Below are 11466 nucleotides of genomic sequence, written 5' to 3'. Positions count from 1 at the left end.
ACATGCTGGGGAGTTGGCTTATAGCCCTGCTGTCAGACCTGGTGGCCCTGCTGTCTTGACTGCCGGGTTACTGGGTTGCCTCTGTCTGGCCCGATGTCCCATGATCTCCTCCACTGCAATTTTAAAAAATAATTTCAACTTTCATTTTAGAGTCAGGTGATGCATGCACAAGTTTGTTACATGGGTACACTCCTTCACTGCCATTTTTATATGAGATCAAGTATAGAGGGAAAAGTTCAGGTCTCCTACTTACTCTTCTTCTCTGTCTCTCTTAGGTTGGTTCCCTGGTCTCAGTTTCTATTTGCACACCCTCATCTCAGCCCTGATCAAAATCCAAGTCTCTACTCTGCCTGGCCCTACTCTAACAAAACAAGACATCACCCTAAAGCCTGCCCAATTGCTGAAGTCCTGGTGATCTGCCCTGATGCCCACTGGAATGTCACCTGCCCATCCAACTGTGTCTCCTAATTCCACCCTTTGCAGCGCCTCTGCAGTTGAACTGGCTAAGCGGGTCCTGACCCCTTGCAGGATTTAGTCCTCAATAATTTGCTCTGGGGTTTGATCCTCAAGGATTGGCTGTGCCTTTCTGGATCACCCAGAGTACCAAAGTCCCAGCTTATCCATCCCCCCACATTGGCCCATATAAAACATTGCTTTCCCCTGCAAAACAGAAAGCCCATAAACTTAGTCTCGGGGTCAAGAAAGTGAGAAAACCTTGTCTTTGTTTTAGTGCAAATCCAAACATGGCATGGTGGCTCACACCTGTAATCCCAGCACTTTGGGAGGCCAAGGCTGATGGATCACTTTGAGGACAGGAGTTTGAGACCAACCTGGCTAACATGGCAAAACTCCACCTCTACTAAAAATACAAAAAATTAGCCGGGCGTGGTGGTGCGCACCTGTAGTCCCAGCTACTCAAGAGGCTGAGGCAGGAGAATTGCTTGAACCTGGGAGGTGGAGGTTGCAGTGAGCCGAGAGTGCACCACTGCACTCCACTCTGGGTAACAAAGCAAGACTCTGACTCAAAAAAAAAAAAAGGAAAGAAAGAAAAGAAAAAGAAATTATTTGTATGCATTCAGTATTTAAAGCATAGCCCAGCAATCTATAGTGTTTTAGCATCAGTGGCCTAATCTCTGTAAATAAAAAAATTTTTAAAAAGCAAATATTGAGTCTGCCTCTTTTTTCTAATGTATTATATATATATCTCAATCTTAATGAATACCCTGAAAATGATTTTCAATATACATTGCATTTGGTATTTCAAAAGTAGTTGTCACTATTTTAATCTCATAATACAGGATTTGCAATAGGAAAAACAAATTAGCCCTATCATTTACATGAGAGGGTGAACAAAGTTTTTAGTGTAATATACAAACTGAAAAATACGAACATTTGTTCAAAACATTGAGATTTGGCTCAAAGTGTAAGCTCTGACACATTCAGCCTACAAAAGCCAAGTATTATTGGGCTTGAGGGTCTAAAATACCTTCATACTTAAAATTGCTGGGTTATCCTTCCTTTACATACATATTTGTTTAATCACATTTGTTGAAAAAGGGGTTTGATTAGAGGATATTAAGAAAAATGTATTGAGTGACAATGATGTGGCAGACACTAAGTGCTTACACTTACAGATGATATTTTATTTAATTCTCATAAGAATTCTCAAGTAGTTCTTATGATTTTCTCCATTTTAAGGAGGAATAAATTGGGGGCACAGAGAGCTTAAGACATGTGTCCAAGATTTTAAACACCATACCTGGTTGTAGCTCTAGACTGGAGCACTCTTCCTTTTTTCTTTTTTTTTATTTTTAGACAGGGTCTTACTCTGTCTCCTGACTGGAGCCCCCCCTCCCTCCCTCCCTCCCTCCCTTCCTTCCTTCCTTCCTTCCTTCCTCCCTCCCTTCCTTCCTTCTTTAGACAGGGTCTTACTCTTTCTCCTGTCCAGGCTGGAGTGCAGTGGCATGATCACTGCTCACTGCAGCCTTGACCTGCCTAGCCTCAAGCAATCTTCCCACCTCAGCCTCCCCCAGCAGCTGTGACCACAGGCATGTGACACCATGCCTGGTCAATTTTTTTTTTATTTTCTTTTAGAGACAGGGTTTTGCCACGTTCACCAGGCTGGTCTCGAACTTCTAAGCTCAAGAGATCCTCCCACCTCAGCTTCCCAAACTGCTGGGATTACAAGGGTGAGCCACCATGCCTGGCCCTTCCTTGTTTCAGTGTCTACAGGAGCTCCATCTCTTTTTCAGTGAGTTTTCAATCAGTGTCATTGTTTTGAAATTATTATTCACCCATTTATTAGCCTTATCATATTTCAACTCATATTATGCAAAAGTATGTCATGAATCATAGATATTTCTGCACACAAATACAACTTTCAGAGAAACTAAATTAAAGCTCACTGGCTCCTTTGTTTTCAGATACATGAGAATTCATGTTCTTTGTTATTGGCAAACAGAGTTGCCACTAGCCCTAGGCTTGTGGCTGGAAACAGAGCTAATTTATCCTTCTTTATCAGCTATGGTTTAGGGAATTGGAGGCTCTCACAAACAGATATTTATGTTTATCTCTAGCAATGACTCATTTGATTCCAGTGAAGGAGTCCCAAAAGCCAATCGGCTCAAGGAAAGGATGACCCATCCGAAGATCGCTATCTGACTAGCAAGACTAATTTAGCCACTTTATGGTGGAAGTTGTGAATTGTCCAGAAGTTTTCTAAAGCACACGATGTCACTGGCTTGACTTTTCTGGCTGCCAAATTGCAAGAGCCAAGAGAGATGGCATGCTCCCGATAAACAGTTCTACAGCTGTTGAAAGGTCAAGTGGTTTAGCAAGTTCTTGTCTAAGAACAACTCTTCGCCTTCCAGTCTGCAGGGTCATTCTGGATCACAGGAAAATGCTCTGAGCTGAGCTGATTACTCTTGGGCAAATAGCGTTATGTTCCAAGTCTGCCTCTTGTCTCTGCTTGGAGGACGGAGAACCACCACTTGCCAAGGAAGTTTTTGACCAGACTGTCAGTGCAAGGAACTCCAAGGACCCAAGGTGGGGCACATTAAGTCTCAGACAATACCAGAAAGTTCCTACATTTGGAGAGAGCAAAAGCAGCATTCTTTTAGATCATCTCTAAGCTTTAAGGTCACCATCTCCTAGACTTCCTTTGCTATGAAGCCTACACAATGTTTTGCATCCCTAAAACAGCATTACACTTGGAATCTATAAAATAATTTTATCTACAACTGATATAAATGTGTGCAAGGATAAGGGTCACTTTTTCCCCTTCCCATTACTTCTTTTCAATAATCCTACAATTAAAAAAAAAAAAAAAAAAAACAGAGGCCGGGTGCAGTGGCTCACACCTGTAATCCCATCACTTTGGAAGGCCGAGGTGGGTGGATCACCTGAGGTCAGGAGTTCGAGACCAGACTGGCCAACGTGGTGAAACCCCATCTCTACTAAAAATACAAAAATTAGCCGGGCATGGTGGCACACACCTGTGGTCCCAGCTACTCAGGGGGCTGAGGCATGAGAATCACTTAAACCCAGAAAGCAGAGGCTGCAGTGAGCGGAGACTGTGCCACTGCACTCCAGCTTGGGCGACAGAATGAGACTCCATCTCAACAAAAAAAATTATATAACATATAATATATTTTATAATATATTATATAATATGTATTATATATTATATATGTATTATATATTTGTAATACATATTATATTATATAATATGCATTATATATTTTATGTTATATAATATGTATTATATATTTTATAATATATATTATATTTTATAACATGTATTATATATTTTTAAATATATAATGTATTATATATGTATTATATATTTTATTATGTATTATATATTTTATTATATATTATACATCATATATGTATTATATACTTTATTACCTATATTATATATTATATAATATGTATTATGTATTTTATTATATATTATATATTTTATATTGTATATTTATAAAATATATTTTTTATTATATATATATATTTTATATTGTATATTTATAAAATATATTTATATTGTATATATTATATATTTTATATTGTATATTTATAAAATATATTATATATTTTATATTGTATATTTTATATAATATATATTTTATAAAATATACTATATATTTTATATAATATATATTTTATAAAATATATATTTTTTATTTCAATATTTTGGGGGTACAGATGGGTTTTGGTTACATGGATAAGTTATTTAGTGGTGATTTCTGGGATTTTGATGCACCTGTCACCCAAGTAGTTTACACTGTACCCAAGATGTAGTCTTTTATCCCTCATTCCCCTCCCACTTTTCCCCTCCAAGTCCCCAAAGTCTATTTATATCGTTATTATGCCTTTGCATTCTCATAACTTAGCTCCCACTTCTAAATGAGAACATACAATATTTGGTTTTCTATTCCTGAGTAATTCACTTGGAATAATGGCCTCCAACTCCATCCAAGTTGTTACAAAAGACATTATTTTGTGGAGTAATATATTTTTAAGTGCATAAACAATTAACTTGGCTGGGCGCAGCGGCACACACCCTGTAATCCCAGCATTTTGGGAGGCTGAGGCAGGTGGATCACCTGAGATCAGGGGTTCGAGAACAGCCTGGGCAACATGATAAAACCCTGTCTCTACTAAAAATACCAAAATTAGCTGGGTGTGGTGGCACATGTCTGTAATCCCTGCTACTTGGGAGGGTGAGGCAGGAGGATCACTTGAACCTGGGAGGCGGAGGTTGCAGTGAGCTGAGATCATGTCACTGCACTCCAGGCTGGGCAACAGAGCAAGAGTCCATCAAAAAAAAAAAAATTAACTCAGAATCGTAGATAATGTTTATTTCCCTGTATGTATTCTCTAAGTTTTCTCGGAATGTATTACTTAAAAAATACAAAACAAAGCTATTTCCATTTGGAGGAAAAACACCTACTCAGCAAGTGTTTATGAACCATGACCATCTGGGGTGGTGGGGAAGTATAGATAGGAGATTTGTGAGTCATTTGTGTCAATGTTTAATTCTCTTCTTTGTCATTTTAATTCCAACTATGGCTTAAGTCTTTCAGGCAGAGGTGGCTAATTTACCCTCTGTAGAATAACATTATTTTGATCAAAGTGCTTTCCTTGACAAAACTGTAGATAATAAATACATGGAAACTAATTTTAATATTAATTTTAATACTGTTTTTCCACTTTCATCATTGATTTCAACACATCATTTCCACTGCCTCTTGGCCACCAATTTTGGAAAGAAAGAATAAGATCCAGTTTTAAAGTTTACTGGTATATTCTAACTGTATTAGACTAACCAAGCATGGTCATTAGTTTTCAGACATTCTCACCATGAAATATAACCTCCAAGTATTCACAGTGGAAATTACACTGTGTGATTAACTTGCAGCTTCTGTGTGGGCCTTCTGTATCACTAAAACTGGGGAAGTCCAACTTCCATGGAGGAATTCTAACTACTCTGAGATATCCAGGCTATGAGGAGCCCAATCTAGCCACAGAGAGAGGCCACATGAAGCAAGAGATGCTCCACTGGCCCCTAGATATTCCAGCCACCCTAGTCCAGACACCAGACATGTGCTAGAAGAAGCCCTCCAAGACTCTCACCCCAGCCACCATCCGACAACACATGCACGAGAAACACCAAGCAAAACCGCTCAGCTGAGCCCAGTCAACCCTCAAGATTGTCAGCAAGAAATTGTTGTTTTAAGCTACTAAATTTCTGGGTTTGCTGTGTTTAAGTACATAACCAAAACATCAAGAAACAACCCCAAAATGCTTTTGTCATTAACCCAATTGCCTTTCTCCATTTTCTACTTTAATTCAGTTTCCTACAAAATCTTGAGTAAACAGGGAATCATTCTGATAGGGCAAATTAGTATCAGTAAACATGAGGAGGAGAAAACATGGAATTATCCAAATCAAAAGAAAAATACTTTAAAATCTAATTATATAAAAATCAGGAATGGCTGTGGAGAAGTGGATCAAATAACCTTCACATGTGATGTCTGAGATCTTGTTTGTTCATGCCTTCCCTCTCCACATACCTGCACCCTTATAGGAACTTAAAATTTGTAATGTCGAGGAAGGCCTGTCACTTAAGAAAGATGAAGGATTATGGCCGTCTTGATAACAGTTCAGGGGAGAAGGACTCCAAAGTCAGCATAATAGAGTCCATCATCCCTAGGAAGTCATTAGAGTAACGTACACAGAAGTAGAGTGAGCTCTCTCCTTTGGATTCTAACTCTTGAAATGATTTAAATCTGACGTGAAACACTGAGGGCTTTTTAAAAAGTCTACTTCTGATTCAGCAGCGTCAATCTGTTTAAGTAAGAAGCAACCTAGAATCCCATTACTGGGTATACAACCAAAGGAATAGAAATCATTCTTTTACAAAAATATATGCACGCATACATTCACTGCAGCACTACTCACAATAGCAATGACATGGAATCAACCCAAATGCCCATCAATGATAGAATGGATAAAGAAAATGTGGCACATACACACCATGAAATACCATGCCACCATAACAAGGAATGAAATCATGTCCTTTGCAGGGACATGGATGGAGCTGGAAGTCATTATCCTCAGCAAACTAACACAGGAACAGAAAACCAAACACCGCATGTTCTCACTTACAAGTGGGAGCTGAACAATGAGAACACAAGGACACAGGGAGGGGAACAACACACACTAAGTTGGGGAGTGGGGTGGGGGGAGCAAGAACATTAGGAAAAATAGCTAATGTATGCTAGGCTTAATATCTAGGTGGGAGGTTGATAGGTGCAGCAAATCACCATGGCACACAGTTTCCCTGTGTAACAAACCTACACACCCTTCACGTGTACCCTGGAACTTAAAATAAAAATAAAATTAAAAGTTTGAGGAAAAAAAAAAAGCAGCAAGCTAGAGATAAATGTGTGCTTCTTGGTATAACTGGTGATCCACTCAAATACAAACACTCAGGTCTAGCAACTTTCCTCTAAACTGGATTAATATGGATACAGGTTAAATGGATCTAGTCCCTCCATTTATAGGCAAAATCAGAAAACTGTGCAGACTCAACCATATTTACTTGCACTAAGATTTTCTTTCCCAGAACATCTGGATCATCACACTGACTGATCATGTAAAGCAAATTTCCTAATATTACACCTATAGGACCAGGAAAAACTTAAATGACTAGTTGGCCTCATAGTTCAGTGTCAGCAACACATGGAAGCCAAAAAACAGTTGGTCTTAATCTTTTCATTTGATCCATCTGGACTCATCCTTACCAAAAGCCATCTGATTTTAATACTAAAATCTTGGCCTTCACTTCCAATCTAGGCTGCCTATAATATTGAGTCTGAGGGTGGGCACAGTGGCTCACGCCTGTAATCCCAGCACTTTGGGAGGCCAAGATGGGCAGATCATGAGGTCAGGAGTTCGAGACCATCCTGGCCAACATAGTGAAACCCCATCTCTACTAAAGATACAAAAATCAGCCAGGGGTAGTGGCAGGCGCCTGTAATCCCAACTACTCAAGAGGCTGAGGCAGGAGAATTGCTTGAACCCGGGAGGCAGAGGTTGCAGTGAGCCAAGATCGCGCCATTGCACTCCAGCTCTGGGCGGTAGAGCAAGATTCTGTCTCAAGAAAGAAAAAATATAGATATATATTGAGTCTGAAGTAGACTAGAGATGAAATTCTTTTCTTTTCCTTTTTTTTTTTTTGTTTCTTTGTTTGTTTTTTTGGAGACAGGGTCTCACTGTGTCATCCAGGCTGGAGTTCAGTGGCATGATCTCTGCTCACTGCAACCTCCGCCTCTCAGGCTCAAGCAATTCTTGTGCCTCAGCCTCTCAAGTAGCTGGGATTACAGGTGCATACCACCACACTCAGATAATTTTTTTGTATTTTTAGTGGAGATGAGGTTTCACCATGTGGCCCAGGCTGGTCTCAAACTCCTGAGCTCAGGCGATCTGCCTGCCTCAGCCTCCCAAAGTGCTAGGACCACAGGCGTGAGCCACCGCACCTGGCCTTGAAATGATTTTCTAATGAGTCTTCAGGACTGCTGATATAGTTTGGCTATGTCCCCACCTAAATTATTTTAGCTCCCATAATTCCCACGTGTTGTGGGAGGGACCCAGTGGGAGATAATTGAATCAGGAGGGCAGTTTTCCTCATACTGTTCTGACAATAGTGAATAAGTCTCAAGAGATTTGAGGGTCTTATAAGGGGTTACTAGCTTGGCTCTCTCTCTCCTCTTGTCTACCACCATGTTGAGACATGCCTTTCATCTTACACTGTGATTGTGAAGCCTCCCCAGCCATGTGGAACTGTGAGTACATTAAACCACTTTCTTTTGTAAACTGCTCAGTTTCAGGTATGTTCTTATCAGCAGCATGAAAACAGACTAATATAACTGCAATACTGTTGTGTTCTTAGGTTTTGTTCTAGTCTGTTTTGGAAGTGTGGTGGTAGAAATAGGAGAAGCATAGAGAAAGAATAACAAGACTATATAGACCAGGAAAGCTTTTACCAGGAGAGCCTTTTATACCGTGTTCCTGGAACACAGGGTTTCCAACAACTCAATTAATGTACAGACTCACTACGCTTTTTAAAATGTCTTTTATTGGTTGTACATTTTCTTATGAGATCAACACACCATTTCTTTCAAGAACACTTTGCTCCTGAATACTTAATGTTGCTTGTCCCAGCTATGAAAGTCATAGCAAGCACTTTGACAGAAAAAGGTGGTTGGGTGTTTTTTTGCCATTATCACTGTCTTCTCTATCGTTAAACTGTTGTTTGAGTCAGTTTGTAGATTGATACAACATTGAACACAACACACACGGTGTGAAGTTGTACACGCATATACACACATCTGGAGACCAGTTACAGTGTCTGCAGCTTGTTCCTCTCTCCTCAGCAGTATGAAACTGAAGAATATCCTGAGATAGGAAGTCAACGTGAAAGTTCCTCATTAAAAGAGGAGGTCAAGCTTGATTTAATCTCCCAATTTCATTTTCTTTTTGAGGTGGTCAGAGGGGACCCAGAACGGTAGCCAGATGAACCGTGGAACAACCATGTGGTTTACCATCTCAGCCATTTCCTTGGTCAAAAACACAGATTCACAGAAATATTTCATGATACATCAGAAACCTACTTTAAAAATATGATCTTGGATTAGAAAGGAGGGAAATGAAAAGGTTGTTTTTCACTAGATGTGATGGGAAATTTCACCACAGAATGACCCACATACTTGTAAGGCAAAATTACCCTCACCTTTGGCAATTATTATAATTCTTTGTCTATTGACTGATAGAAGTCAATCATCCAGGCTTGTCCCCCATCAATGGTGTTTGCATGAAAAGACGAGTGTCTCAAGAATAGGGACCCAGGACAGGTGATTCTCCAAATGTTAAAAACAAACATAATTTCTTTAAAGCTACATTATCCCTCAATTCAGTATATTTCTGGGAACACTATTAAAACTTAACCTACATTAACACCAATGCTTATATCTACTGCAAGTCCTGCATATTGGCTATTTCCTTGGCTTTAGGATTTTGAGATAACATCATTAATAATGATAAACAATAGTTCAAATGAAAAAAAAAAATGCACACAACCTGGGTAACAGGAAAGCCAGCCTAAAACGAAAATGTTTGGAGCCACCAAAGCCAACAGGCAAAGAAAACAAAGGCATGCTGTCCCACAAAACAGGTATTTTAAATACAATCCTGAGGCCTTATTGAAGTGATCACTTGATGCTCATATATTTCCATATAGAAAAACACAGAGTTAGATATACACCCCCAACTCCTTCTTTCCTTCTTCAGCTCACAAGCAAGGAGTTCCCAAAGGCCAGAATTTAACTTTAACATTCACCTCAAGAGCATGGAAACACTCCACCCACATGCTTTAGAGGTCTTTCCTTTATAAACTTCTAATGAGTTTCATGCTCTACAGTTCAGCCTGCCTCATTCACAAAGAGACAATGCAGCAATCCATAAAGAAGAGATGATTCCACCCAGAAAACGTTGCATCTGGCAGGAAAGACGGGGGTCTCAATGAGGGAATCCACTGAATAGCATTCATTCTTCTATTTCAAACTCCCCAGAAACGCTACTTTGAAGTGCTGGAGATGGGTTTTGAAAGACAGGGGTGCCTAGGACCTCTCCAATCTCCTTTCAGAATATTTCAGGTACCAAGAAGAGGTAGCAAGCTCCTAACTAGCTTATAGAACTTCCTCATTCTAGCATCAGGGCATTTCCACTTGCCCAAAGGCTCTCTTTGCAATAGACATGGTTTGAAAATAACTTTAGGGTGCAACATAGGCAAACAATCAATCATATATACAAATAACATGTGTCTATCACAAAATTTACAGAAGGTAAGAAAACGTATTGTTGTGTTTTCTTCCAAAGACCATATTAATAAATGGAAGCAGCATTTTCAGCTATGAAACTGAAGCACAAAGAAAGCTGAAGAAATCCACCTCTTTTATTAAAATTCTTGTAAAGTTCAATTCCATAAAGAAATTCTAGTGTCTCATCAAGATTTTCACAAAATATATAGAAAACTGTTCATGTATTTAAATAATTTGAAACTACATTTCTAACACCTCTTTCAGTTTTAAATGACTTAATTTGATGACTCAGTATCATAGGAAATATGTCCTAGTTGTGTAATTACACACACACAAAATACTTTTCCTCTAAAAATACCTATTATTCTATTAAAACATCATTTCAGTTCATATAGAAAATCACTCCACTCAGAAAATAAATTTGAGACTAAAGAATAAATCAAACACAGAGGTAATACAGGAGATAAACAATTTTCTTAATCAAAACTCCTCAAGTGGCTTTTATGCAGAGATTGGCCAAGAACACTACAAACTGCTGCCCAATGTAAATTTTTGGCACATATAGTGTTCTGAAACAGTTGCTATGAAACCCCAGCTGTTAAATTTGCTCTAGTGGCAAACATAACACTGTCAGAATTCACCAGATTCTTTATGTGTGTGTACAAGGCACCTGATATGACTCAGTTGGTGGTGAAGCATTCCCTTGTGTGCAGTTCATGACAGATCACCACAGTTTCCAGCTTCTAAAACCTGTACCACGTTTCCATTACCCTTCTCCACCTACAACACCTTTGCAAAATGCAGCAAGGGGTAGCTCTGTTAGCTTGAGTCTCAGACACATACCCTGTCTGTGTCAACACTGTCCAAAGGATTTGCTTTTGTTCTGATAGGTCAGTGAACAAAAATGGTAACTCCTGCCTCTGCAAACCTAGAAATGTAAAAATTCCACTGCATATGAAGAGCCCAGTCACTCCACTCCTTGTCACTGAGATGGTGAACAAAGATCAGGTCATTCTCAACCACTTTAGGAAAATACCCCACGTAAGGATCTATAACGCATGGCTGTCACATATCAATTCCTTGC

At 39.2% G+C, this 11466-nt stretch overlaps 1 protein-coding gene across 1 annotated transcript in view; it reads right to left on the bottom strand.

Moving 5' to 3' along the window:
- Positions 1 to 2112: 2112 nt before the first annotated feature.
- Positions 2113 to 11466, bottom strand: part of MAP2K6 (mitogen-activated protein kinase kinase 6) — a 149741-nt gene continuing 140387 nt past the window's right edge. The window contains exon 13 of the mRNA XM_033181978.1: positions 2113 to 3083. The gene's annotated coding sequence lies outside the window, so the exon portion shown is untranslated. The remainder of the gene's footprint in view (positions 3084 to 11466) is intronic.

The sequence above is a fragment of the Trachypithecus francoisi genome, unplaced genomic scaffold (genome assembly GCF_009764315.1).
Source record: "Trachypithecus francoisi isolate TF-2019V2 unplaced genomic scaffold, Tfra_2.0 Lachesis_group20, whole genome shotgun sequence".
Classification (NCBI taxonomy): Eukaryota; Metazoa; Chordata; class Mammalia; order Primates; family Cercopithecidae; genus Trachypithecus; species Trachypithecus francoisi.
This window is presented reverse-complemented; position numbering and strand designations above follow the sequence as displayed.